Raw genomic sequence first — 27,967 nt, 5'->3', positions numbered from 1 at the left:
CTCTCCATTTTGAAACCCTCCAGTTCCAGGTGATAAACTCTCCGCATTTTCCAGTTGTTCTGGGTTATCCCTGGCTCCAAAAGCACAATCCCAGTCTCGACTGGCGCAGGTCGGAAATTTTGTTGTGGTCCCCGCAATGTATTTCCACTTGTCTTCGGAAACCAGTTAAAGTCTTGTGCACTTCTTCGGTATCTCAATTGCCAGAGGAGTACCGAGTGTCCCTAGACGTTTTTGACAAGTTGCGTGCCGGTACGTTGCCTCCTCACCGGTCTTACGATTGTGCCATAGACCTGCACCCTGGAGCCATTCCTCCTCAGGGTCGGGTGTACCCACTGTCTGTTGCAGAGAATTGTGCTATGGAGGAGTATGTTGCCGATGCTCTGTCGTTGGGGATCATCCGCAAATCCTGCTCTCCTGCAGGGGCTGACTTCTTCTTTGTGAAGAAAAGGGTGGCGAGTTAAGACTATGCATCGATTATAGGGGTCTTAATCGTCTTACCATTAAGAATGCTTACCCTATTCCGCTTATTACGGAATTCTTTGACCGCCTCAAGGGAGCTGCGGTTTTTACTAAACTTGATTTGAGAGGACCGTACAATCTCGTTAGGATTAAGGAGGGCCACAAATGGAAAACAGCATTTAACACCAGGAGCGGGCATTATGAGTATCTTGAAATGCCCTTTGGCCTATGTAATGCTCCTGCTGTTTTTCAGGAATTTATTAATGATGTCCTTCGAGATATGTTGCAACAGTGTGTTGTGGTATACTTCGACGACATCCTCATACACTCACCCACACTTGAGGCTCATCGTTCTGATGTTACACGGGTTCTTCAGCGACTACGTGAGAACGGCCTGTTTTGTAAACTCGAGAAATGTAAGTTCCATCAGACTCAAGTAACCTTCCTAGGTTATGTTATCTCCGTTGCAGGATTCTCCATGGATCCTGACAAGTTATCTGCAGTTCTGCAGTGGCTTCGCCCAGTTGGTCTTTGGTCTATTCAATGTTTTTTGGGGTTTGCCAATTACTATAGAAAGTTTTATTAAAAACTTTTCTTCCTTGGTCAAACCTATCACAGACATGACCCGTAAAGAGAATGATCCACTCCATTGGTCACCTATTGCCATTAAGGCCTTTGATAGTCTTAAGACTGCCTTTGCTGCCGCTCCAGTTCTGGCTCATCCTAACACTGTCCTGCCTTTCGTTCTTGAGGTCGATGCGTCTGAGACTGGAGTAGGTGGCCTCTTGTCTCAACGTCCTATGCCTGACGGTTCCTTGTATCCGTGTGGTTTCTTCTCTAAGAAATTGTCTCCAGTGGAGTGCAATTATGAAATTGGTGACAGGGAATTACTGGCCATAATTTTGGCACTCAAGGAATGGAGGCATCTTCTCGAGGGTACTAGCGTGACAGTGTTCATTCTTACTGACAACAAGAATTTAACTTATCTATCTGAAGCAAAACGTTTGTCGCCCCGACAGGCCAGATGGGCTCTATTTTTGTCTCGGTTTAATTATGTGGTCTCCTACCTGCCTGGTAGTAAGAATGTTAGGGCTGATGCCCTCTCTCGACAATTTTTGCCTTTGTCCAAGTAGGAGTCTGTACCTACTCCTGTTATACCTCCTGGCTATATTTTGGCTACCATACATACTAATTTGACTTCTCCCTTGGGGGAGGAGATCCTGGCTGCACAAACCAATGCACCTCCTGAGAAACCTAGTGGTAAGTGTTTTGTTCCTGAGAATCTTCGAACTAAACTTTTGCACACTTACCACTATCCTAAAGCCGCAGGTCACCTAGTCAAGAACCATATGATTTGGTCTGTCACCCGACAATTCTGGTGGCCAGGTCTTCGTTCTGATGTTGCTGCGTATGTTGCCTCCTGCTCAGTTTGTGCACAGAATAAGACTCCTCTACGTCTTCCTGTGGGTCTTCTTCAACCTATTGCTAATGGTGAGCATCCTTGGACACATCTTTCCATGGACTTCATTGTCGAGCTCCCTGTTTCCAATGGTGGTTGACTGTTTTTCTAAAATGTCACATTGCATTCCCTTGATGAAGCTGCCTACCGCTCAGGAGCTTGCTTCAATTTTTGTCCGGGAGGTCTTCCGTTTTCATGGGTTACCCAAGGAGATAGTGTCGGACCGGGGTAGACAGTTTGTCTCCAGATTTTGGCATTCCTTTTGTGCTCAAATGGGTAACCAGCTTTCCTTCTGCTCGGCATGTCACCCTCAATCCAATGGAGCTGCGGAACGGTCTAATCAAGCTCTGGAACAGTTCCTCCATTGCTATGTCTCAGATCACCACAATAATTGGTCTGAACTGTTACCTTGGGCAGAGTTTGCTCATAATAGTGCTATTAATGCTTCCTTCAAGTTATCCCCGTTCATGGTGAATTATGGGTTTCAACCATCCTTGTTGCCCGATTCATTCATGTCTCAGGGTATTCTGGCTTTGGAGGAGCATCTCCGGAAACTCCGCTCCACGTGGGTGCAGATTCAGGATTGCCTTCATCGTTTTATACAGCGGCAAAAGTTCCAGGCTGATCGTAGGCGTCTGCCCGCGCCTTCCTACCAGGTTGGTGAGAGAGTTTGGTTGTCCTCCCGCAACTTGAACCTTCGTGTGCCTTCCAATAAATTGGCTCCCCATTATGTTGGTCCTTTTCGAATACTCCAACGGGTTAATCCTGTGGCCTATGCTCTTGACCTTCCTCCTGCTATGCGCATCTCCAATGTTTTTCATGTCTCCCTCTTGAAACCATTGGTTTGTAATCGGTTTACCACTGTGTTGCCTCATCCCCGTCCTATCTTTGTTGACAACCATGAGGAGTATGAGGTCAGCAGCATTATTGACTCTCGTATGTCCAGGGGCCGTGTACAGTATTTGGTTCACTGGAGGGGCTACGGTCCGGAGGAGCGTTCTTGGGTTCCCTCCTCTGATGTTCATGCTCCCGCCCTCCTCTGTGCCTTCCATGCCCGTTTCCCCAATAAGCCTTTTGTCCTCCCGCGGAGGAGGGGTCGTTGAGTGGAGGGTACTGTCAGGGTTTTTTCCCTGTTTGTTTGCCATGTGCTGCTGGCAGCCATTTTACTCACCTCTCTTCCTGATTATGGTGCATTGTGGGGGATGCTGCTCATTTCCTGCACGACTGGTGTGCATCATCCATGTGAGACAGGATGCAATCTCAAAATTGTGATGTCATCACATTATTTAAAAGGCCTCTGTTCAGTATGCTTTGCCTTTGCGTTGTCTGCTACCTGTTTGTGAGAGTTCCTGTGTATTACCTAGCTGCCTGACGTCATTCCTGGTTCCTGATCCCTGGCTTGTTCCTGACTCTGCTGTTTTCCTTGTTCCTGCTCGTCTGACTATTTGCTTAGGCTCCTGACTCAGCTCGTCTGACTACCAGCTCTGGTTTTGACTCCTGGCTTGTTATTTGACTTGTGGACATTTCTTTATTTTTTGCTATTAATAAAGGTGTGATTATTTTTGCACTTCTCGTCTCAGTCTGATTCCTGGCACCCTGACAGCTGGACATTTCAGTTTTCAAATTAACCCTATTTTTAACATTGAGTGGGTTAGTAAATTTTTTTTATACATAAACACATACAGGGGTAAGAAAATATCAGTTTACTAGGCAGGGTAAGAACATTATCAGTCCAGAATCGTAGCTGTTCAGTGTGCAGCCATTTTGTTAGTGGAATGTGCACTGTTATTTTTTTAATAATAAAAGCAAGCTACACTACAGACACATATTTTATACACACAAAAAAAATCTATAAGTATAAGATCAAGGCAGCACATACCTTGATCAACCTCTTCTGCTACTGCCTCCTTATGCTCAGATCGTCACACAGTCCAACTTACAGTGACACTACACCCCCAGGCCAAAGAAACAAACCGTTCTTCTACTGCTCACTCGCTCCTCTACTGCCACACCCTGCTGCTATGGCGCCAATTCTATCTCACTGCACACTCAGGGGCTTATCTAGGATTTCAGCTCGGCCCCTACCCATCCCCAGGTGATGTCGCAATCCTCTGCCTACTTGCAGCGCCAACCCCCCCCCACCACCAAATTATGTCACCATACTCACTTGACAAAAAAATATATATATTTTTTTATAAACAGCTCTATTCCAGTGTATCATTGGGGGGCCGTATTGTAATCGTTTCACCACCGGTACTTTGAGCCCCCTGGTCTAGTGCATCACTTGACTAGAAAGCAATGCTCACTTTACCCAGTGAATAAGCTTTCTCTATACACTTATAACACTACACATGGCTTTAAAAATATAATATTATACCTTAAACAGAAATTACTGAATGACTGAACTCATTTACACAAACTACTTACTCATTTCATAAAAACATTCAGATTTGTTTGTACTAAAATCATTATGCTGAGGACCACAATAATATTAAAGTAAAGAGCTGTAACAGAGCAATAACAAAACTGCATATTTCCTTTTTTCTGTTACTTTTGTATCTTTGATTTACTGGCAAATAATACTTTCTGTGCCCATGCTATAACAGTAATACGTTCATTTCTACAAAATCAAACACGAGAACTAATCTTGTTTAAAGTTGTAAAAGGAATCGTGTTTTGTTGAGATGAGCAATCCTAATATTTGCTGACTCTTTGAATTAGGCTGTTGTAACATGAAGAGTTGTGGGGGGGTAATGTATTATTTCAGTGACATTTATACACCTGTATGGTGTTTTTTTTTACTTTAACAAATATTTTTACTATAAAAGCCTCACAATGACTGGTGTCACAATCACATAGCAGATGATCAATCAGCACCACATTATCCTACCTTGTCCTTACACAGACCCTGTACTCTTTACTTCACACTCTAACCTGACCTCCTGCAGACTGCAGCTGAATCTTGGCAGTGCAATGTTTTATGAGACAAGTCTGATAAGACCACAACTTAAATCATTTGTTCATCCCCCATGTGTCAGGCAACAGACACAGTCAACTTTACCGGCATGTTCTTTTATTTAAAAAATTTTTTTTAACCCCTTAACGACCAAGGACATGCCAGGAATGTCCTACAAAAACACTTAATTACCAAGGATGTTCCTGGCACGTCCTCTGAGGTTTGAAGCTCTGGAAGCGATCCTGATCACTTCCAGCTGCTTCCAGGGTATTACAGTGATACCTTGATATTCAGGCATCACTGCAATATCCTTTTTACCCCACCGATGCAGAGAGAAACCTCTCTGCATTGGCCATCGATGGGGCCGATCATTGGTGGGTGGGAGCTGCATTAGGGAGATGGTTGGGCAGCCCCTCGATGTAGACTTCCGTCTGCCCTGTTATGGATCTGGTCCGCAAGTGATGCGGTAGCTGCAGGGGGGGGCGTGCACACGCGCCGCAGTTACTGGTCAATTCAGTAAAAATAGTTGCAACCAATGGAAAGGAAGGAGAGGGAGGGTGGGATAAAAAGTGATAGGGAAGGGATCTAGGAGGCGGAGGATGGGTAGGGTATTGAGGGGGGCAGCTACACTACAGAAAATATAATTTTCTGTAGTACCCAAGATGGCGGCAAATAGGTAGAGGGGGGGAGGGTTAGAGAGCTGTATGGGGGGATCAGGGAGGTTGGGGTCTGAGGGGGGATCCTACACAGCAGAATAAGTTTTTTAAAAAAATAAACAAAAAAACCCAGTACTTAAGATGGCGGGGACAATTGTGGGGTGGAGGAGGGAAGAGAGCTGTTTGGGAGGGATTAGGGGGTGGGATATGTCAGGTGGGAGGCTGATCTCTACACTAAAGCTCAAATTAACCCTGCAAGCTCCCTACACGCTACCTAATTAACCCCTTCACTGCTGGGTATAATTCACGTATAGTGCGCAGCAGCATTTAGTGGCCTTCTAATTACCAAAAAGCAAAGCCAAAGCCATATATGTCTGCTATTTCTGAACAAAGGGGATCCCAGAGAAGCATTTACAACCGTTTGTGCCATAATTGCACAAGCTGTTTGTAAAGAATTTCAGTGAGAAACCTAAAATTTGTGAAAAAGTGAACGATTTGTTTTATTTGATCGCATTTGGCGGTGAAATGGTGGCATGAAATATAATAACATGGGCCTAGATCAATACTTGGGGTTGTCTACTATACTACACTAAATCTAAAATTAACCCTACAAGGTCCCTAATTAACCCCTTCACTGCTGGGCATAATACATGTGTGGTGCGCAGTGGCATTTAGCGGCCTTCTAATTACCAAAAAGCAACAACAAATCCATATATGTCTGATATTGTTGAACAAAGGGGATCCCAGTGAAGCATTTACAACCATTTGTGCCATAATTGCACAAGCTGTTTGTTAATAATTTCAGTGAGAAACCTAAAATTGTAAAAAATTTAAAAAATTTTTTTTATTTGATTGCATTTGGCGGTGAAATGGTGGCATGAAATCTACCAAAATGGGCCTAGATCGATACTTGCGGTTGTCTACTACACTACACTAAATCTAAAATTAACCCTACAAGATCCCTAATTAACACCTTAACTGCTGGGCATAATACACGTGTGGTGCGCAGCAGTATTTAGCGGCCTTCTAATTACCAAAAAGCAACGCCAAAGCCATTAATGTCTGCTATTTCTGATCAAAGGGGATCCCACAACATTTTGTGCCATAATTGCACAAGCTGTTAGTAAATAATTTCAGTGAGAAACCTAAAGTTTGTTAAAAAGTGAACATTTTTTTTTTATTTGATCTCATTTGGTGGTGAAATGGTGGCATGAAATTTACCAAAATGGGCCCAGATCAATAATTTGGGTTGTCTTCTAAAAAAATATACATACATGTCAAGGGATATTCAGGGATTCCTGAAAGATATCAGTGTTCCAATGTAACTAGCGCTAATTTGTAAAAAAAAAGTGGTTTGGAAATATCAAAGTGCTTCTTGTAATTATTGCCCTGTAACTTGCAAAAAAGCAAAGAACATGTAAACATTGGATATTTCTAAACTCAGGACAAAATTTAGAAACTATTTAGCATGGGTGTTTTTTGGTGGTTGTAGATGTGTAACAGATTTTGGGGGTCAAAGTTAGAAAAAGTGTTTTTATCCATTTTTTCCTCATATTTTATAAGATATGATGAAAATAATGGTTTCTTTAGAAATTCCATTTAATGGCGAGAAAAACGGTATATAATATGTGTTGGTACAGTAAAACATAAACACTGCAGAAATGCAAAAATAGCCTTGGTCCCAGATGGTCAACAAATGGAAAAGTGCTGTGGTCACTAAGGGGTTAAAGTCCCCCCAACCCTACACACACACACACAGCTGTTAAGTTTTATACAAAACATTTATGCACAGAAAAAATGAGTGTATAATGTCCCTTTAATTATAACATATGTACACTTAATCAGAACCATTATTTACTTTTATGTCTTTGAACCATTTAAAGAGACAGGAAACTCAACTTTTCTTTCATGATTCAGATAAAGCAGCGATTTTAAACAACTTTCTAATTTTCTTCTATTATCAATGTTTATTTGTTAACTTGGAGTCCTCTGTTGAAAAACAGGGACATGTGCTTAGGAGCCGGCCCATTTCTGGATCACTATTTGGCAGCAGTTTTACAAGAATGTTATCCATTTACAAGAGCACTATATGGCAGCACTATTTCCTGTCATGTAGCGCTGCTGATGCCTACCTAGGTATCTAACACAGAATATCATGGGAATTAAGCAAATTTAATAATAGAAGTAAATTGGAAACTTTTTTTTAAATGATTTGCTCTGTCTGATTGACAAAAATGTTTGGGCTTCATATCCCTTTAATATACTTTTCTTTCATGTAAGTGGCAAGAGTCCATGAGGAGGGAGCAAAGTTGCCCAAACCTCAAAATGCCTATACATAAACCTCCCACCTCACTCATACCTCAGTTTTACAAACTTGGTGCCATCGTTGCAGGATGGGGAAACAAGTTGTGCTTGATTTCTTCTGTCAAAGGCGCTTCTAAGCATTTTGAAGCCCAATTCCTCTTAAAGTACAGTGTTTGTCTGAGGGATGTGAAGGGAGTATTGTCTGATGATGCCATGTTTTCACCTATAGGAAATCTATTCTAAGGCTCTCTGTAAATTCGGTCGTGGGGATTCATCTGCCACCTCCCTTTACAGATTGCCATTATACTCCTCTACCATTACCTCTGCTGATATGTTTCAGTACTGGTTTGGCTGTCTGCTATATGTGTGTATCATTTTTTTAAGACACTCTCAGCTATGTTTGGCACTTTATGTTTTAAATATATATATAACATATATTTGCCATGAGTCAGGTCTATGTTTATTTCTCTTTGCATTCTTAACAGTTTCAGAATGGAAAATTATGTTTTGGGAGGAATTTAGTTAATTTTTTCTTACATGAGGTTCCAGCTACTTGTAACTTCTGTCTTGTTTTTTCAAATTTTCAAGGGCAAATTAGGCACGCAATGACGCAAAATGCTTCCATTTATTGCGTCATTCCTGGAGCAAATATTTTTGGCCTGAAGGTTGCGTTTGTGGTGATGCAAATCACGTCATTTATTGCATCTTTTTTTACGCAAATGTTTTTGCCGCAAAGTCGTGCCTGTTATGAGGAAAATCATGTTGTTTCCTGTTAACCTTGGCGCCAAAAGTTTTTCTCTTGTAAGATGTATCGAGTCCACGGATTCATCCTTACTTGTGGGATATTCTCCTCCCCTACAGGAAGTGGCAAAGAGAGCACCCACAGCAGAGCTGCCTATATAGCTCCCCCCTTAACTCCACCCCCCAGTCATTCTCTTTGTCTACTCTAAGTAACTAGGAAGCGCAGAGCGAGTGTGGTGACAAAAATGTTAGTTTTTTATTTCTCAAGCAAAAGTTTGTTATTTTAAATGGTGCCAGTGTGTACTATTTACTCTTTGGCAGAAAAAGATATGAAGATTTCTGCAAGGAGGATTATGATCTTAGCACTTTGTAACTAAGATCCACTGCTGTTCTCACAAGGGCTGAAGAGTACAGGAAAACTTCAGTTGGGGGAACGGTTTGCATGCTAAGCTGCATATGAGGTATGTTCAGTCTATGTTTTTCTAGACAGACTGTGTTTATTCTAGAAAGGGCTGGCAATATCCCCATGGGGAAAAAGGGTAAGCTGTATTCAGACACTTGGATAAGAATTTCAGCTTGCTTGAAGGGCTCATTTGTTACTGGTGACACTGTTAAAAAAAAAAAAAAAAAAAAAAAGTAAATGATGCATTTATAACGTTTTTTTGTAGGGACTGAAGGGGTCTTTGTGGCTTTTGTTAGGGTTTTTTAACCCACATGATTGATTAGAGACACTCAGGTGTTTTTCCTAATAGGCCTCAAAACATTGAGTGAGGTGGGAGGGGCCTATTTTCGCACCTCAGTTGTGCAGTTTCTTTTCCTTAAAGGTCATCCAACTGCTCCTGCTGTGTTTGAGGGCTGTAAAGGAGGTTTTTTCTCCACAAATCGTTCTGAAGGGCAGGTAGGCGCCACAGCAGAACTGTGGCAAGGTGCTGAAGGTCTTTTTCACTGGTTTTGATGTTTTTTCAATCCGGTTTTGCCGTTAAGGGGTTAATTGTTTATTTGCATAGTTGTGCAAAGTTACTAAGGCTGTAAGATAATACTGTAAAAATTTTGTTAAGTTTACTGCTTTTTTACACTGTTTTGCAGAACTTGTGCAGCTTTTTTTCTCTTAAAGGCACAATACCGTTTTATTTCTAAGTGTTATTTACTTTGATTACAGTGTTTTCCAAGCTTGCTTGTTATATTACTAGCCTGTTTAAAATGTCTGATACCAAGGAAAATCCTTGTTCAATATGTTTGGATGCCATTGTGGAACCCCCTCTTAGAATGTGTCCCAAATGTACTGATTTTTCTATAAATTATAAAGAACATATATTAGCACTTAAAAATAGAGCAATAGATGATTCTCAGTCAGAAGTAAATGAGGGTTCCCCATCTAGCTCTCCCCAAGTGTCACAACCAGTAACGCCCGCACAAGTGACGCCAAGTACCTCTAGTGCGTCACATTCATTTACTTTACAACCCTCACTGAGGTTTTGTCCATACTGCCTGGTTTACAAGGAAAGCGTGACAGCTCTGGGTTAAGGAAAAATGCTGAGCCGTCTCACGCTTTAGTAGCCGTTTCTGATATACCCTCACAATGCTCTGAGGGGGCGAGGGATTTGTTATCTGAAGGAGAAATTTCTGATTCAGGAAAGACGCTTCCTCAGACAGATTCTGATATGACGGCCTTTAAATTTTAAGCTTGAACACCTCCGCTTATTGCTTAGGGAGGTATTAGCAACTCTAGACGATTGTGACCCTATAGTGGTCCCAGAGAAATTGTGTAAAATGGATAGATACTTAGAGGTTCCTGTTTACACTGATGTTTTTCCAGTCCCTAAGAGGATTGTGACTATTATTGCTAAGGAGTGGGATAGACCAGGTATTCCGTTCACTCCCCCTCCTGTTTTTAAGAAAATGTTTCCCATATCTAATACCATAAGGGACTCTTGGCAGACAGTTCCTAAGGTGGAGGGAGCTATTTCTACTCTGCCTAAGCATACAACTATACCTATCGAGGACAGTTGTGCTTTCAAAGATCCTATGGATAAAAAATTAGAGGGTCTCCTGAAGAAAATTTTTGTTCATCAAGGTTTTTCTCTCCAACCTATTGCGTGCATTGTTCCTGTAACGAATGCAGCTGCTTTCTGGTTTGAGGCTCTAGAAGAGGCTCTCCAAATGGAGACTTCATTAGAGGAAATTATGGACAGAATTAAGGCACTTAAGTTGGCTAATTCTTTTATTACAGATGCCGCTTTTCAACTGGCTAAATTAGCGGCAAAGAATTCAGATTTTGCCATTTTAGCACGCAGGGCATTATGGCTTAAGTCCTGGTCTGCTGATGTGTCATCTAAATCTAAACTTTTGAACATTCCTTTCAAGGGTAAGACCTTATTCGGGCCTGAACTGAAGGAGATTATTTCAGACATCACTGAAGGGAAAGTTCATGCCCTCCCTCAGGATAGATCAAATAAGACGAGGGCCAAAAAAAATAATTTTCGTTCCTTTCGGAACTTTAAGAGTGGTCCCGCTTCAGCTTCATCTGCTACAAAGCAAGAGGGGAATTTTGCCCAATCCAAGTCAGTCTGGAGACCTAACCAAGCTTGGAACAAGGGTAAACAGGCCAAGAAGCCTGCAGCTTCCTCTAAGACAGCATGAAGGGGTAGTCCCCGATCCGGGACCGGATCTAGTAGAGGGCAGACTTTCTCTCTTCGCTCAGGCTTGGGCGAGAGATGTTCAGGATCCCTGGGCTTTAGAAATTGTGTCCCAGGGATATCTTCTGGAATTCAAGGGATCCCTTCCAAGGGAGAGATTTCATATTTCTCGATTGTCTGTTAACCAGACAAAGAGAGAGGCGTTCTTACGCTGTGTAGAAGACCTACTTACCATGGGGGTGATTCGCCCAGTTCCAAAGGAGGAACGGGGGCTAGGGTTTTATTCAAACCTATTTGTGGTTCCCAAGAAAGAGGGAACTTTCAGACCAATCGTGGATCTCAAAATTCTAAACAAGTTCCTCAAAGTTCCATCATTCAAGATGGAGACTATTAGGACTATTCTACCTCTGATCCAGGAGGGTCAATGTATGACTACCGTGGACTTAAAGGATGCGTATCTACACATCCCTATTCACAGAGATCATCATCAATTCCTCACATTCACCTTTCTGGGCAGGCATTTCCAGTTTGTGGCCCTTCCCTTCGGGTTGGCCACGGCTCCCAGGTTTTTCACAAAAGTGCTAGGGTCCCTTCTGGCGGTTCTACGACCACGGGGCATAGCAGTGGCGCCTTATCTAGACGACATCTTAATTCAGGCGTCAACTTTCCAGCTAGCCCAGTCTCAAACAGACATCGTGTTGGCTTTTCTGACATCTCACGGGTGGAAGGTGAACATAAAAAAGAGTTCTCTCTTCCCTCTTACAAGAGTTTCCTTCCTAGGGACTCTGATAGACTCGGTAGAAATTAAAATATTTCTGATGGACGTCAGAAAGTTAAAACTCTTATCCACTTGCCGAGCTCTTCGTTCCATTCCTCGGCCATCAGTGGCTCAGTGTATGGAGGTAATCGGACTCATGGTAGCGGGAATGGACATAGTTCCTTTTGCCCGTCTACACCTCAGACCACTGCAACTATGCATGCTCAAACAGTGGAATGGGGATTATGCAGACTTATCTCCTCAACTGCATCTGGACCAGGAGACCAGAGATTCTCTTCTCTGGTGGTTGTCTCAGGACCACCTGTCTCAGGGAATGGCTCATTGTAACGACAGATGCCAGCCTGTTAGACTGGGGTGCAGTCTGGAACTCCCTAAAAGCACAGGGCTTATGGTCTCGGGAGGAAGCTTCAGGTGTGGCCTCAGCTTGCTGCAGCCAAATTCATCAGGTTTCAGTCGGACAACATCATGACTGTAGCTTATATCAATCATCGGGGAGGAACAAGGAGTTCTCTAGCGATGATGGAGGTAACCAAAATAATTTGGTGGGCAGAGGATCACTCTTGCCATCTCTCAGCAATCCACATCCCAGGAGTAGAGAACTGGGAGGCGGATTTTCTAAGTCGTCAGTCTCTTCATCCGGGGGAGTGGGAACTCCATCCGGAGGTATTCGCCCAGCTGATTCAGCTATGGGGCACTCCAGAGTTGGATCTGATGGCGTCTCGTCAGAATGCCAAACTTCCTTGTTACGGGTCCAGGTCCCGGGATCCCAAGGCGGTACTGATAGATGCTCTTGCAGTGCCTTGGTCCTTCAATCTGGCTTATGTATTTCCACTGTTTCCTCTCCTTCCACGTTTGGTTGCCAGAATCAAGCAGGAGAGAGCTTAGCTAATTCTGATAGCTCCTGCGTGGCCACGCAGGACTTGGTATGCAGACCTAGTGGACATGTCCTCGGTTCCACCGTGGACTCTGCCAATGAGGCGGGACCTTCTAATTCAAGGCCCGTTCACGCATCCAAATCTAATTTCTCTGCGTCTGACTGCTTGGAGATTGAACGCATTATTTTATCAAAGCGTGGTTTCTCTGAATCGGTCATTGATACCTTGATTCAGGCTAGAAAGCCTGTCACCACGAAGATTTATCATAAGATTTGGGGCAAATATCTTTATTGGTGTGAATCCAAGGGTTACTCTTGGAGTATTCCTAGAATACTGTCTTTTCTCCAAGAAGGTTTGGAGAAGGGATTATCTGCTAGTTCTCTTAAAGGTCAGATATCTGCTTTGTCTATTCTACTTCACAAACATCTGGCAGTTGTCCCAGACGTTCAAGCATTTAGTCAGGCTTTGGTCAGAATCAAGCCTGTATTTAAACCTGTTGCTCCACCATGGAGCTTAAACTTAGTTCTTAATGTTCTTCAAGGGGTTCCGTTTGAACCTATGCATTCCATAAATATTAAACTTTTATCTTGGAAAGTTTTGTTTTTAGTAGCTATCTCTTCAGCTCGAAGAGTTTCTGAGCTATCTGCTTTACAATGTGATTCCCCTTATCTTGTTTTCCATACAGATAAGGTGGTTTTACGTACCAAGCCTGGGTTTCTTCCTAAGGTTGTTTCTAATAAGAATATCAATCAAGAGATTGTGGTTCCTTGTTTGTGTCCTAATCCTTCATCTAAGAAGGAACGTCTTACACAATCTTGATGTGGTTCGTGCTTTAAAATTCTACTTACAAGCAACTAAAGATTTCCGTCAAAAATCTTCTTTGTTTGTTGTTTATTCTGGTAAGCGGAGAGGTCAAAGGGCTACGGCTACCTCTCTTTCCTTTTGGCTGAAAAGCATCATCCGTTTAGCCTATGAGACTGCTGGACGGCAGCCTCCTGAAAGGACTACTGCTCATTCTACTAGCAGCTGTGGCTTCCACATGGGCTTTTAAAAATGAGGCTTCTGTTGAACAGATTTGTAAGGCGGCGACTTGGTCATACTTTTTCCAAATGTTACAAATTCGATACTTTTGCTTCTTCGGAGGCTATTTTTGGGAGAAAGGTTCTACAAGCAGTGGTGCCTTCCGTTTAAGGTCCCTGTCTTGTCCCTCCCTTCATCCGTGTCCTAAAGCTTTGGTATTGGGAACCCACAAGTAAGGATGAATCCATGGACTCGATACATCTTACAAGAGAAAACATAATTTATGTTTACCTTATAAATTTATTTCTCTTGTGATGTATCGAGTCCACGGCCCACCCAGTATTTTAAGACAAGCATATATATATTTTTATTTTTAAACTTTCAGTCACCACTGCACCCTATGGTTTCTCCTATTTCTTCCTAGCCTTCGGTCGAATGACTGGGGGGTGGAGTTAAAGGGGGAGCTATATAGGCAGCTCTGCTGTGGGTGCTCTCTTTGCCACTTCCTGTAGGGGAGGAGAATATCCCACAAGTAAGGAAGAATCCGTGGACTCGATACATCACAAGAGAAATACATTTATCAAGAAAGCATAAATTATGTTTTTTCTCTGCATTTGCATCATCTTTGTTAGCGTCATTTTTGGCGCCAAAAAAGTTATATTCAGTCTCCTCCTTTTTTTCCTCTCTGCTTTCATTTGTTACAGAGGGCTATGATGTTTGCCTTCTTTTGCATATAAGTATTTTTTCATAAGCATTTTTTTCCCCATTCCTGAAACTGCTATTTTGAGGAAATTGGATATTTTATGTAAATGTTATTTTTTTTCTTTTTTGTTACATTTTTCAAGATATCTCATACTGATCCTGCCTCTGTTACTGTAGGAACTAAGTTGTATGAAAACAAATCTACTAAAGCTAAGTGTTTATGTTGTAAATTGGCTGATCTTCCTTCTTCAGCTCAAGTATGTGGCACTTGTTATGAGAAATAGTTTTATGCTGAGAATGTTTCTATAAGTACAACTTCATCTACTGTTAAACCTTCACAGTCTAATGTACATGCTATTCCTGTAGATATTAAAGATTATATTGCTGCAGCCATAGATAAGCCTATGACTGCTATTCCGCCTTCAAATAAACGTAAAAGGTCTCTCCCTACTTCTCATAAATCTGATGAAGTTTGTATTGATCAACATAATACTGAAATATTGTCTGCTGATGAGGATTTCTCTGGCTCAGAGGATCCTACTTCAGACTCTGACATTGATAAATCATCCTTTCTTTTTAAGATGGAATATATACGTTCTTTGTTAAAGGAAGTATTGTTTACTTTGGGTATTGAGGAATCTAGTTCTCTTGATAACAAGAATAGCAAAAGTTTGAATTCTGTTTTTAAGACTTCTGAGGTTACTCCTGAAGATTTTCCTTTTACAGATGATATCTCTAATATGATTACTAAGGAATGGTCTAAGCCTGGTACTTTTAATCCTTCTTCTAGATTTAAAAAATTGTATCCTTTACCTGTGTCCAATTTAGAGCTTTCTGAGAAAGTCCCTAAGGTTGATGGTGCTATTTCTACTCTGCCAAACGTACTACTATTCCTATGGAAGAGAGTACTTATTTTAAAGATCCCTTAGATAGGAAAATTGAATCTTATGTTAGGAAGGCATATTTACATACTGGCTATATTCTTAGACCTGCTATAGCTGATGTTGCTGATGCTTCAACTTTTTGGTTGGACAATCTAGCACAGCAGTTATTGGATCCTGATTTGTCTTACATTATTATCTTTAACATGCTAATCGTTTCATTTGTGATGCTATATTTGATATTATTAAAATTGATATTAAATCTATGTCTTTGGCTATTCTATCTAGAAGAGCTTTATGGCTTAAATCATGGAATGCAGATATGGTGTCTAAATCTAGATTACTATCTTTATCTTTTCAAGGTAATAATTTATTTGGTTCTCAATTGGATTCCATTATCTCCACTATCACTGGGGTAAGGGAGTTTTTCTGCCCCAATATAAGAAATCTAAGCATAAATTTAAAGCTCCCAATAGTTTTCGTTTCTTTTGTCAGACTAAGGAACAAAAAAACACTTCTTCCCCTAAGGCCCCTGGTTCCAATTGGAGACTGTTAAAGAATTGGATTAAAGCCTAGTCTTAAAAAAACAAATACAGCCTCTAAGACTGCATGAATGTGCGGCCCTCAAACCAGTTCAACTGATGGGGGGCAGATGGAAATTGTTTTAAGACATTTGGACAGATTCTGTCCAAAATCAGCAGATTCAGGATATTGTTTCTCATGGGTATCGAATAGGTGTCAGAATAAGACCTCTCATAGGAAGATTCTTTCCCATGTTCCAACAAACCCTGTGAAGGCTCAGGCTTTTCTGAAGTGCGTTTCAGATCTAGAGCTTTCAGGGGTTATTGTTCCAGTTCCTCAACAGGAACAGGGTTTGGGTTTTTATTCAAATCTGTTTATTGTCCCAAAGAAGGAAGATTCATTCAGACCAATTCTGGATCTGAAAACTCTAAATCATTTTGTAAGATGGTGACTATAAGGACTATTCTGCCTTTTCTTCAGCAAGGTCATTTCATGTCTTCAATAGGACGCTTATCTTCATATTCCGATTCATCCAGACCACTATCGTTTCTGAGAATCTCTTTTCTAGACAAGCATTACCAATTTGTCGCTCTTCCATTTGGCCTAGCAACAGTTCCAAGAATCTTTTCAAAAGTTCTTGGTGCCCTTCTATCTGTAATCAGACAGCAGGGTATTGCAGTGTTTCCTTATTTGGATGATATCTTGGTACTAGCTCAATCTTTTCATTTAGCAGAATTTCACACAAAACAACTCGTGTTGTTTCTTCAAAGACATGGTTGGCGGATAAATTTACGAAAGAGTTTCTTGATTCCTCAGACAAAGGTCACCTTTTTAGGTTTCCAGATAGATTCAGTGTCCATGACTCTTTCTTTGACAAACAAGAGACAAATGAATTTAGTTTTATCTTGTCTAAACCTTCAGTGGCTATGTGCATGGAAGTTTTAGGTCTCATGACTGCAGCATCGGACACGATCCCCTTTGCTCATTTTCATATGAGACCTCTACAGCTTTGCATGTTGCACCAATGGTGCAGGGATTATACTCCAATATCACAGTTGATATACTTAAATCCCAACATTCAACACTCTCTGATGGTTAAACCATCACCTTATTGTTCAAGGGGCCTCCTTTGTTCATCCCTCCTGGACCGTGATCACAACAGATGCAAGTCATTCAGGTTGAGGAGCTGTCTCGGGGTCTCTGACAGCTCAAGGGGTTTGGAAACCTCAGGAGGCGAGGTTACCAATCAACATTCTAGAACTCTGTGCTATTTTCAGAGCTCTTCAGGCTTGGCCTCTATTGAAGAGAGAACTTTACATTTGATTACAAACAGACAATGTCACTACAGTGGCATATGTCAATCATAAAGGGGGGACTCATAGTCATTCAGCAATGAAAGAAGTATCTCTGATACTTTCTTGGATGGAATCCAACTCTTGTCAAATTTCTGCAATTCCTATCCCAGGGGTAGACAATTGGGAAGCAGATTATTTCAGTCGTCAGACTTTATATCTGGAAGAGTGGTCTCTCCATCTAGATGTGTTTTTTCAATTAGTACAGATGTGGGGTCCTCCAGAAATAGATCTGATGGCCTCGCGTCTGAACAAGAAGCTTCCAAGATACCTTTCCAGGTCCAAGGATTATCAGGCGGACATGATGGATGCTCTATCAGTTCTTTGGTCTTACCAACCTGTTTTACATTTTTCCGTCTCTGGTTTTTCTTCCAAGGGTGATCTCCAAGATCATAATGGAACGATCTTATGTGTTTCTGATAGCATCAGTTTGGCCTCTCAGGTTTTGGTATGTGGACCTTGTCAAGATGTCCAGTTGCCAGCTTTGGCCGCTTCCTTTAAGGTCAGACCTTCTGTCTCAGGGTCCGTTTTTTCCATCAGGATCTCTAAGTTTGATGGCATGGAAATTGAATACTTAGTCATAGAGGTTTCTCTGACTCAGTAATTAGCACTATGATACATGCTTGTAAGTCTGTTTCAAGGAAGATTTATTATCAGGTTTTTAAAACCTATATTTCATGGTGTTCAACTCATTATTATTATTATTGGCATTCCTTTAGAATTCCTGGGATTTTACAGTTTCTTCAGGATGGTTTGGATAAGGGTTTGTATGCAAATACTTTGAATACAAATTTCTGTTCTTTCTGTTTTATTTCATAGAAAGATTGCTAAAAATGTACTGTTTTGTTCAGGCTTTGGTTCATATCAAACCTGTTTTTAAATCTATTACTCCTTGGAGTCTCAATTTGGTTTTGAAAACTTTACAGGCTCTTCCTTTTGAGCCTATGCATTCTCTGGACATTACATTGCTTTCTTGGAAAGTATTATTTTTTTGGCTATCTCTTCTTCTAGAAGTGTTTCTGAACGGTCTGCTCTCTCTTGTGAGTCTCTTTATCTGATTTTCCATCAAGATTTTGCCTAAAGTTGTGAATTCTAACAACATTAATAGGGAAATTGTCATTCCTTCCTTGTGTCCTAATCCTAAGAATTCTCTTGAAAGGTCTTTACATTCTTTGGATGTGGTAAGAGCTTTGAAATATTATGTTGAGGCTACTAAAGATTTCAGAAAGACTTCTAGTCCATTTGTTATTTTTTCTGGCTCCAGGAAAGGCTAGAAAGCTTCTGCTATTTCTCTGGCTTCCTGGTTGAGACTTATGATTCACATAGCTTATTTGGAGGTGGAGCATTCTCAGACTCAGAGAATTACAGCTCATTCTATTAGATCAGTTGCCACTTCTTGGGCTCTTAAGAATGAAGCTTCAGTTGATCAAATTTGCAAGCAGCAACTTGGTCTTCTTTGCATACTTTTACTAAATTTTACCATTTTGCAGCCTTTGGTAGAAAGGTTCTTCAGGCAGTTGTCTAAATTTGATTCTGATGCCTTTGTTTTGAGTTTTTTTTTTATATTTTTAAGAAAAAACGTAATTATTTTTTAGATTTAATTTCTCAGCGGAAATAGCTGTTTTTATTTTATCTCTCCCTCTCTAGTGACTCGTGGACTTCCATATCTTGGGTATTATATCCCATATGTCACTAACTCGTGGACTCGTGCCACTTGCATGAAAGAAAACATTAATTTATCCGTTATTTATTTCATAGTGGCAAGAGTCCATGAGACTAACCCTTTTTTTGTGGTTATGATTTTTTACCAAGAGAACAAAGCAAAATTGGTGATAAAAGTAAATTGGAAAGTTGTTTAAAATTACATTCCCTACTTAAATCATGAAAGTTTTTTGGGGACTTGACTGTCCCTTTTTAAAATAACAATTTCCATCAATAAAAACATAATATAATGCTGTATCCTGAGATATTTTAGGACACAACAGAAAATACTCCCACATTTAAATAAATAGTTTGTTTCCTCCTTGCATATATCTATATGATAATCACACCCTGAGGGGGAGGCAGGGACTCTGTATTCATGTGACACCAGAGGGGACAATAGACATCTCTGTGGCCCTCTCATTGTCTCCCAACAGACAAGTTGTACTCATGTGAGTCACACAGAGAAAGGTGACACTCCCACATTTGTATAAATATCTGTGTAACACTCAGTGATATCACAGGAGGAACCAGAGAGACTTCATACTTACAGAGCTTCTGCTAAACGGTAATATGCAAAACCTGACATAAATCTTTATTAACAGCCTCACAATGTTGTGTTTTATATAATGATGAGAAAATATTGTTATGTATAGAGATACACAATTTCACTTCATGTAAGAAACTCAGTTTATGTATAAAAAAAAAAAACATAACCTCAACTGTACTTATTTAATTTGTTTTCTATATTTTGTATGCTGTGTTAATGAATTTATTGCTTAGTTTTTCCATTAAAAGGCTAATTTAGTACATAATAATTGACTGCAGTTTGTAAAATTAATGTTTGTAGCAGAACCAAGCCATATTTTCATGCTTGAGGAGGTCTGTCCAAAAAAACATTTGTGGGGGTTGTTCCTGTTATCCAATGAGCAACAGATTTTTAAGTATCAGCCAATTAGAATCCTGTATTTCCCTATTGGTTTATAATTAACTGTAGAGCCCAGATAAACCATTTTTTTTATTTAATATTAGTGTGAAGCTGCTATTTGCTCCAGTAATAAATATCACTCAGCTTATGGCCCTGTTGTATCAGTCTCATCACATTTACTGATCTAATCATAAATATCTTGTGATCTGCATATTATTTTATTTCTAATGAGGTTATTTTATAATACATTTCTTATTTCTATTAGCTGCACCTGTTTATCATCAGAACGTTTATCCCACTGATCTGTGACTGATTCTTGTTGTTAGTAAAGACCTTAGTAAGTGTATTCTGCACCTTCAGCTGCTGCTGTTTATGTCACATGATCACAGACTTAAAGGGACAGTGTCCTGTACATTTGGTTTTCCCTTACAATAACAATAAAACCCCAAATGTTTTTCATTATTTAAATAGAACATACAATTTTCAGCAACTTTCCAACTGACCTCTATTTTGATATTTTCTTTATTCTCTAGGTATTCTTTACTGAAGCAGCAGCAATGCACTACTGGGAGCTAGCTGAGCACATAAGGTGAGCCAATGACAAGAGGCTTGTATGTGCCACTAATCAGCAGCTAGCACACCATAGTGCATTATATGATTTGTCACAAAGGTCCTCAAGTTAATAAAGCAGATTTGATAATAGAAGGAAATTGGAAAGTTGTTTAAATTTGAATCATAAAAGTGTAATTGTGACTTTGCTGTCCCTTTAATGTGTTTCTAATGACTTGTTTTACCGGTGTATAAAATAGTATAAAGTGTATGGGAAATTTCACCTTTAGGTTTAGTTTTTATGTGAAATAACTGTTTGCTGTTTGTAATTTATTTTCATTATTAAATTGTACACAGCCTTTTAAATGACCTGAGGCAGCGGCTCCTACTTAGCATATGCAGGAGTTCATGTTATATAAAAATATGAGTCTGTTATTGGCTGATAGCTGTCACATGGTACAGGTGCAGAACTACATTTAGAAAATACAATTTTAAACAACTTTCCAATTTACTTCTATTATTTGCTTCCTTCTCTTGTTATCCTTTGCTGAAAGCTTTATCTAGGAAAGCTCAGGAGCAGCAGAGAGCCTATGTTCTAGCTGTTGATTGGTAGCTGAATATGTATATATATCAATTGTGATTGGCTTAACCATAAGTTCAGTTAGAAACCATTAGTGCATTGCTGCTACTTCAACAAATGATACCAAGAGAATGAAACAAATTAAATAATTAAATTAGAAAGTTGTTTACAATTGTATTCTCTATCTGAATCATAAAAGAAAAACTTTGGATTTTATGTCCCTTTAATCCGAACCATTATTTATTATTATTTGTCTAAACCATTTAATATACTTTTTAATATACGGCCAGAGCACTGAGAGATATCAGGTATTGATGTAACTGGAGTGAATAAGGGAACCTTCTTCCTGAGCACAGACATTGGAGCCTATTATCAGCATGAACTCATATGTGTTAGGTGAGTTAAATAGATATTATGCTGACTTTAATTACTGGGAAAATAGAATAGACCACTCATTAAACAAATATAAACTATTATATTTATATCTGCATCTTTAAGAACATTTGTGTCTGTGACGTTATAAAGAAGGAACAACCCCTATTTTGCTGAGGAGTAGGGTAAAAAATGCTACTCCCCCCTCTGTCCTTTTAGACAGACTATGTCTAACAACTGCCTAACCTCACCCCAAGACTGGGTTCATTACTCAGAACACCTGCAACTTCCCCTGCCCTGACCTCGCTCATGGAACACTCACAACTCCCCCAGTGTTCCGCACTCCAGAACCACCACTGATTTGTGTGATTAATTTTACAGTGAGTATTATGAAACTAATAAAGTTTTTTGGCTTTTTATATAAATGGAAGAGCCACAGCCAAAAGCTAAAGATTATCATAAGATCACTGCTTCTTACCCTCTCAAAACATCTCACACTGATTATTGTATGTGATGATTAAGACATCATGTTCTCACCCAGTTGGTTGTGCATGAGCCAGGAAGGGCTGTATGTGCAGTTACTTGTGCAATGTTAAATGAGGATGGTGGATGCCACCTCTTTTTCCCAGAATACAGATGTACTTGTTCCCTGGATGAGAACATTCTCCACACGCACCTTGTTTAATGTGGCCCTATAACTTGTTTTAATCAGTAATCAGTCATTTAGTTTACTATAGTGTAGTAATGTTTACTTTCTATGTCATCCTTTTTTAATTTGTGATTTACAGGTAAATAAATTTAAAAATACAAAAAGGAAGACTTTTTTGACTATAACATTTTTTTTATTGAGATGGATTATATTATAAATGATTAAAGTCATATTTTTCTTTACTCTATTTCTTTTTTTGTAGACAAACACGTCAATAGTTCATATTCATCCTTTACTACAGGAAGCATCAGAATCATACCGCAAACTCCATTAGTCTTAGACACCACACATGTACAGAGTGTGGAAAATGTTTACATGAATGGATTGTCTGAAAACTCATGAAATGATTCACACAGCAGAAAAGCCGTTCACATGTACAGAGTGTGGAAAAAGTTTTACACAAATGGATTGTCTGAAAACTCATGAAAGGATTCACACAGGAGAAAAGCTGTTCACATGTACAGAGTGTGGAAAAAGTTTTACACAAAAGAGTGATCTGAAAAGTCATGAAAGGATTCACACAGGAGAAAAGCCTTTCACATGTACAGAGTGTGGAAAAAGTTTTGTACAAATGAGTAATCTGAAAAGTCATGAAAGGATTCACACAGGAGAAAAGCCGTTCACATGTACAGAGTGTGGAAAAAGTTTTACACGAATGGATTGTCTGAAAACTCATGAAAGGATTCATACAGGAGAAAAGCCTTTCACATGTACAGAGTGTGGAAAAAGTTTTACACGAATTAATTGTCTGAAAACTCATGAAAGGATTCATACAGGAGAAAAGCCATTCACATGTACAGAGTGTGGAAAAAGTTTTACACAAAAAAGTGAGCTGAAAAGTCATGAAAGGATTCACACAGGAAAAAAGCCATTCACATGTACAGAGTGTGGAAAAAGTTTAACAAACACGAGTCATCTGAAAACTCATGAAAGGATTCACACAGGAGAAAAGCCTTTCACATGTACAGAGTGTGGAAAAAGTTTTACAGAAAAGAGTTGTCTGAAAACTCATGAAAGGATTCACACAGGAGAAAAGCCGTTCACATGTACAAAGTGTGGAAAAAGTTTTACACAAAAGAGTGATCTGGAAAAACATGAAAGGATTCACACAGGAGAAAAACCTTTCACATGTACAGAGTGTGGAAAAAGTTTTACCCAAATGAGTCATCTGGAAATACATGAAAGGATTCACACAGGAGAAAAACCTTTCACATGTACAGAGTGTGGACAAAGTTTTACACAAATAAGTAGTCTGAAAACTCATGAAAGGATTCACACAGGAGAAAAGCCATTCACATGTACTGAGTGTGGAAAAAGTTTTAGACGTAAGAGCCATCTGAAAACTCATGAAAGGAGTCACAAAGGGGAAAAGCCTTTCACATGTACAGAGTGTGGAAAAAGTTTTACACAAATAAGTGGTCTGAAAAGTCATGAAAGGATTCACACAGGAGAAAAGCCGTTCATATGTACAGAGTGTGGAAAAGGTTTTACAGAAAAGAGAAGTCTGAAAAGTCATGAAAGGATTCACACAGGAGAAAAGCCGTTCATATGTACAGAGTGTGGAAAAGGTTTTACAGAAAAGAGTGATCTGAAAAGTCATGAAAGGATTCACACAGGGGAAAAGCCTTTCACATGTACAGAGTGTGGAAAAAGTTTTACAGAAAAGAGTGATCTGAGAAAGCATGAAAGGATTCACAAGGGAAGAAACCTTTCACATGTTTAGAAAGTGGAAAAAAGGTTCTTATTGAAATCCGGTATCACAAAACACCAAATATTTACACACAAACTTTATATACACAGTGTACAAACCTTTTCACAATTATCCTAAAGAGGACAAACTCTCTAAATAGAAGCATCAAAAAGGATGATATTGTAAATAATATTTTCTAAATCCCAGTTATAAAAACCCCAGATTTAAAGTCCTTCTGTACACCTCAATTTATCTCATATAAATGTGATAGAATACAAATCTGTCCTCATACTGCCCAGTTTACACAACCAGTCACCACCAAAGCACCCCCAGTGTTGTTTATTAATATGCCAGTGTTAGGAGTTGTACGTTTGATTTACATAGGGGAGAAAATAATTACATTTACATAATAAAGGAGTCTTTATATAAATAGACTTAGAAAATTATGTAAATAGAACATCAGTCTCAAATGATTGACATCTGGGAGATATATTTAATGTGCACATCATGTGGATAAACCTTTTCTTATAGTAATATATGCTTAGCATTGTACATGTTATATACCAGAGGAATTACTGAGGGGAAACTGATTTTATTTCATGAGACACAATATCAGTAACTGGTACATACGTGATCATAATCAGTTTAATTTAAATGTATACTGGGTATGTAATATGTATGTCATGTTCTGTAACTTGATATTATGTCTGTTAGATGTTTTCATGTTAGTTAGAAGTCACAAGAACTGATAATAGCACAGTATGTATATATATATATATATATATATATATATATATCTGATTCACATCATAGATTATTTAGTTATGCTTATAAATATTTTTAAATATGTCAAAGATTTTCTGTCTGTTACCCTCTGTTATTTGAACTTTTCTTTACACAATTATATTATGTATCATATACTATTATGAGTCAAGTATTATAAATATTTACATAAATTAAGATGTTTCATTTACATATAATTTGTTATTTTTATAAATTAATTATTCCAGGATAGTTATGAAAGAGTTAAAAAATATAAATACATATCTAGGTCCTTTGTAGTTATTATTTGTTGTGTGTTTTTTCTAATCATTTTGTTTTCACTTCACTTCTAGTGGAGAAGGGGGAAAAAATCAGACCAATAAATATCATTTGCACTTTCATCATAATTACTGTTATAATAATATAAAGCGGCACATTGTGTCTATAACCAAAATATGACCCGCTGAACACCCAAATTTGTGATGTAAATTATTGAATGTAGCAAAGACCTTTTCAGGCAGTTTTTTCTTTATTGGAGAATAATAAGATATTATACACTTTCACAGAAAATGGAAAAGAGATTTAAAAAGAAACAAACAAGGTCTCATGCAAGAGACAATGGGGCCACATTATCAAGATCTGAATGCTCCTGTTTCTGCGTGAGTCTTAAGGCTCGCCGGAAACGGCAGTTATGAAGCAGCGGTCTAAAGAACGCTGCTCCATAACTTGTCTACCTGCTCTGAGGCCGCGGACATCAATCCATCCGATCCTATACGATCGGGTTGATTGACACCCCCTGTGAATCTGCAAGGGGGGGCATTACACAAGCAGTTCACAAGAACTGCTTGTGTAATGATAAATGCCAACAGGGTATGCTTTCGAAAAAGCCGCCACTTAGACGGCGAAACATGTCAGGGAAGGGTGTTGATTTCTTTTCAACCCCAAACCCTTTTTAATATAGCAATTAGATGTTGACTGTTAGAAGTTATCGCTTTAGAGCATGTATGGATATAGAACACTAAAACCCATGAATATAATTGTAGTTTAAAAACTGGATAAGCGTCAGTGTGGTTAACTGCCTAGCCTGAAACTAAACAACACAGAAACGCTGGTAGTCGTGTCTTGTATAACAACAATTTATATATCTGTTCAGTAGTACCACAGGTGTATACTTTAAAATGAAAGTGTGATAGACTTTGAATTCAACTGTTAAATAACTTAAACAGGTTAAGCAACAATACATAGAAGTATTTGGCAGACTTATTTTTTAAAACGAACGCTGGCTATTATGAAGGGACCTTTATAAGTGAATTTACTGTCAGCCATTACCACTGTGATCTGTCTAAACGTGCATATTCAGTTACAAAGAACTTGAATTACTAATTGCTAACTGGGTTATCATCACATTCAAAGTTATTATATCACCAGTAGTTAAGTGAAAGGAACTTAATGTGGCAGAATAAATCCATGCAATATTAAAACTATTGATTATGTTATCAGTACTTGTAACAACAACACACTGGACTACCAGACAGAATGTCTGATAAAAATAAAAAGTAAACTCTAATTACTAAACTAAAGATATAAAAGGGTTTTCTTAATAAAAATATCACAGTATTTATGTTCGCGAATTATCTAACAGTTACTGCTGAATATTATCAGGTCTCAGGAGGTCTGAACTTCTTATGTATAAATGTGAAAATGGCAAATATTGGTATATATCCACCAACGCTTATCCAAGATTAAACACAGACAAATATTTATGCTCAAAAAAATGTGTCTCTATATATACAGATACACTAACATTTAGTGATATTAAGAGACTATTATTTCTTGCACTCCAAAAATTACCACAGATCAACTGGATAGTATACAGCAAACTTATCAATTATGCACTGATGTATACTTATGTATGGTTACACTATTATGATACCCAAATAAAGATTAAATGTTCTGTACCAAACAAATATAAAAGCTAACTGGCGAAATATATCTACAGATCTCAATATTTCACCTCCATATGTTAACTTTACTCCGGCACATTAGTGCCGTATGAGGTATTGTTCCACTATATACAATAAAATGGGCAGAATATTTTGGGTAAACTCCAAAGGAGCAATACCTTAAGGCAACATCTATCAACAATTTGGGCTGACAATATTGAAAATCCGTGAATATATATTTGGTATAAACAAAGTAATACACTTGTCTCACTCGTATAAATATAATAAATGAGATTTGAGATATCCAAAAGCATTGGTAACATATTGATAACTAAGTACCCATTACAAGCACTAATACATGGATCTAATGGTTAACAATATAGCAAGTCAGAAATATTGACTGAATACTGAATAATGCCAAGAAATAATATATAAGCACACCATTTGAGTATCAGATTAAATCATGGGTCCACGATATGCTCTTTAAACATTTTTTTTATCTGAATTTTGTGAACAACCTATATTTAATCCCATCAGTCAACAATCCAATTGCATCTTTTAATAGTTAAGTTGTTTGTGTTTTGTTGTTTTAATTTCACCAATTAAGTTAAATTTTAAAATAAACTCCTACCACACCTCAGAAGATGATGTAATAAATCACTTATACTAATATATTTGGAGAAAGAAGTGCTATCTAGATGCATCTTTAGGTCAAATCCCTTGTTTTGACACATCCATATAAGTTAGCTTATGCATCAGCACTCCAGCCAACACAAGGTTAATTGTTATAACCAAATACAGGCATCTCCTTGACAATCTGTGCAGTGCTGTTACTTTTCTCTGTGTTTCTGCTCCATAACTTACGATCGGGTTGATTGACACCCCCTGTGAATCTGCAGGGGGGACATTACACAAGCAGTTCACAAGAACTGCTTGTGTAATGATAAATGCCAACAGCGTATGCTGTCAGCATTTATCAATGTGCGGTGGACATGATACGCTACATTGTATCATGTCTGCTTGCACATTAATAAATAGGCCCCAATATTACAAGCTGAAACTCCCTAAATGAGGGATTTTTAACAGTGATTATAAAGAAAACATTATCATAGCTCAAGTAGATTTTAGCTCTGCAGATAACAATCACAAAGTTATATAAGTCACTTCAATCAATTTTCAAGAAAATATGTTCATCTGAGAGGTATCAGCTTTCAAATACAGAATAAAAAACGTTGAAGACATTTGAATCAGTTTGTGCTTTACAAATCCCATTAACAATATTATATATTTTCTTCTTAAATGGAAAGAGTCCACAGCTGCATTCATTACTTTTGGGAATTAAGAACCTGGCCACCAGGAGGAGGCAAAGGCACCCCAGCCAAAGACTTAAAT

The 27,967-nt window shown here is 38.9% G+C and overlaps 1 pseudogene; it reads left to right on the top strand.

The window, feature by feature from the left end:
* The window catches only part of LOC128660038 (zinc finger protein 850-like), a 139,880-nt pseudogene extending 115,090 nt beyond the window's left edge, over nt 1–24,790 (top strand).
* Nucleotides 24,791–27,967: the final 3,177 nt, after the last annotated feature.

The sequence above is a fragment of the Bombina bombina genome, chromosome 5, assembly GCF_027579735.1.
Source record: "Bombina bombina isolate aBomBom1 chromosome 5, aBomBom1.pri, whole genome shotgun sequence".
NCBI lineage: Eukaryota > Metazoa > Chordata > Amphibia > Anura > Bombinatoridae > Bombina > Bombina bombina.
This window is presented reverse-complemented; position numbering and strand designations above follow the sequence as displayed.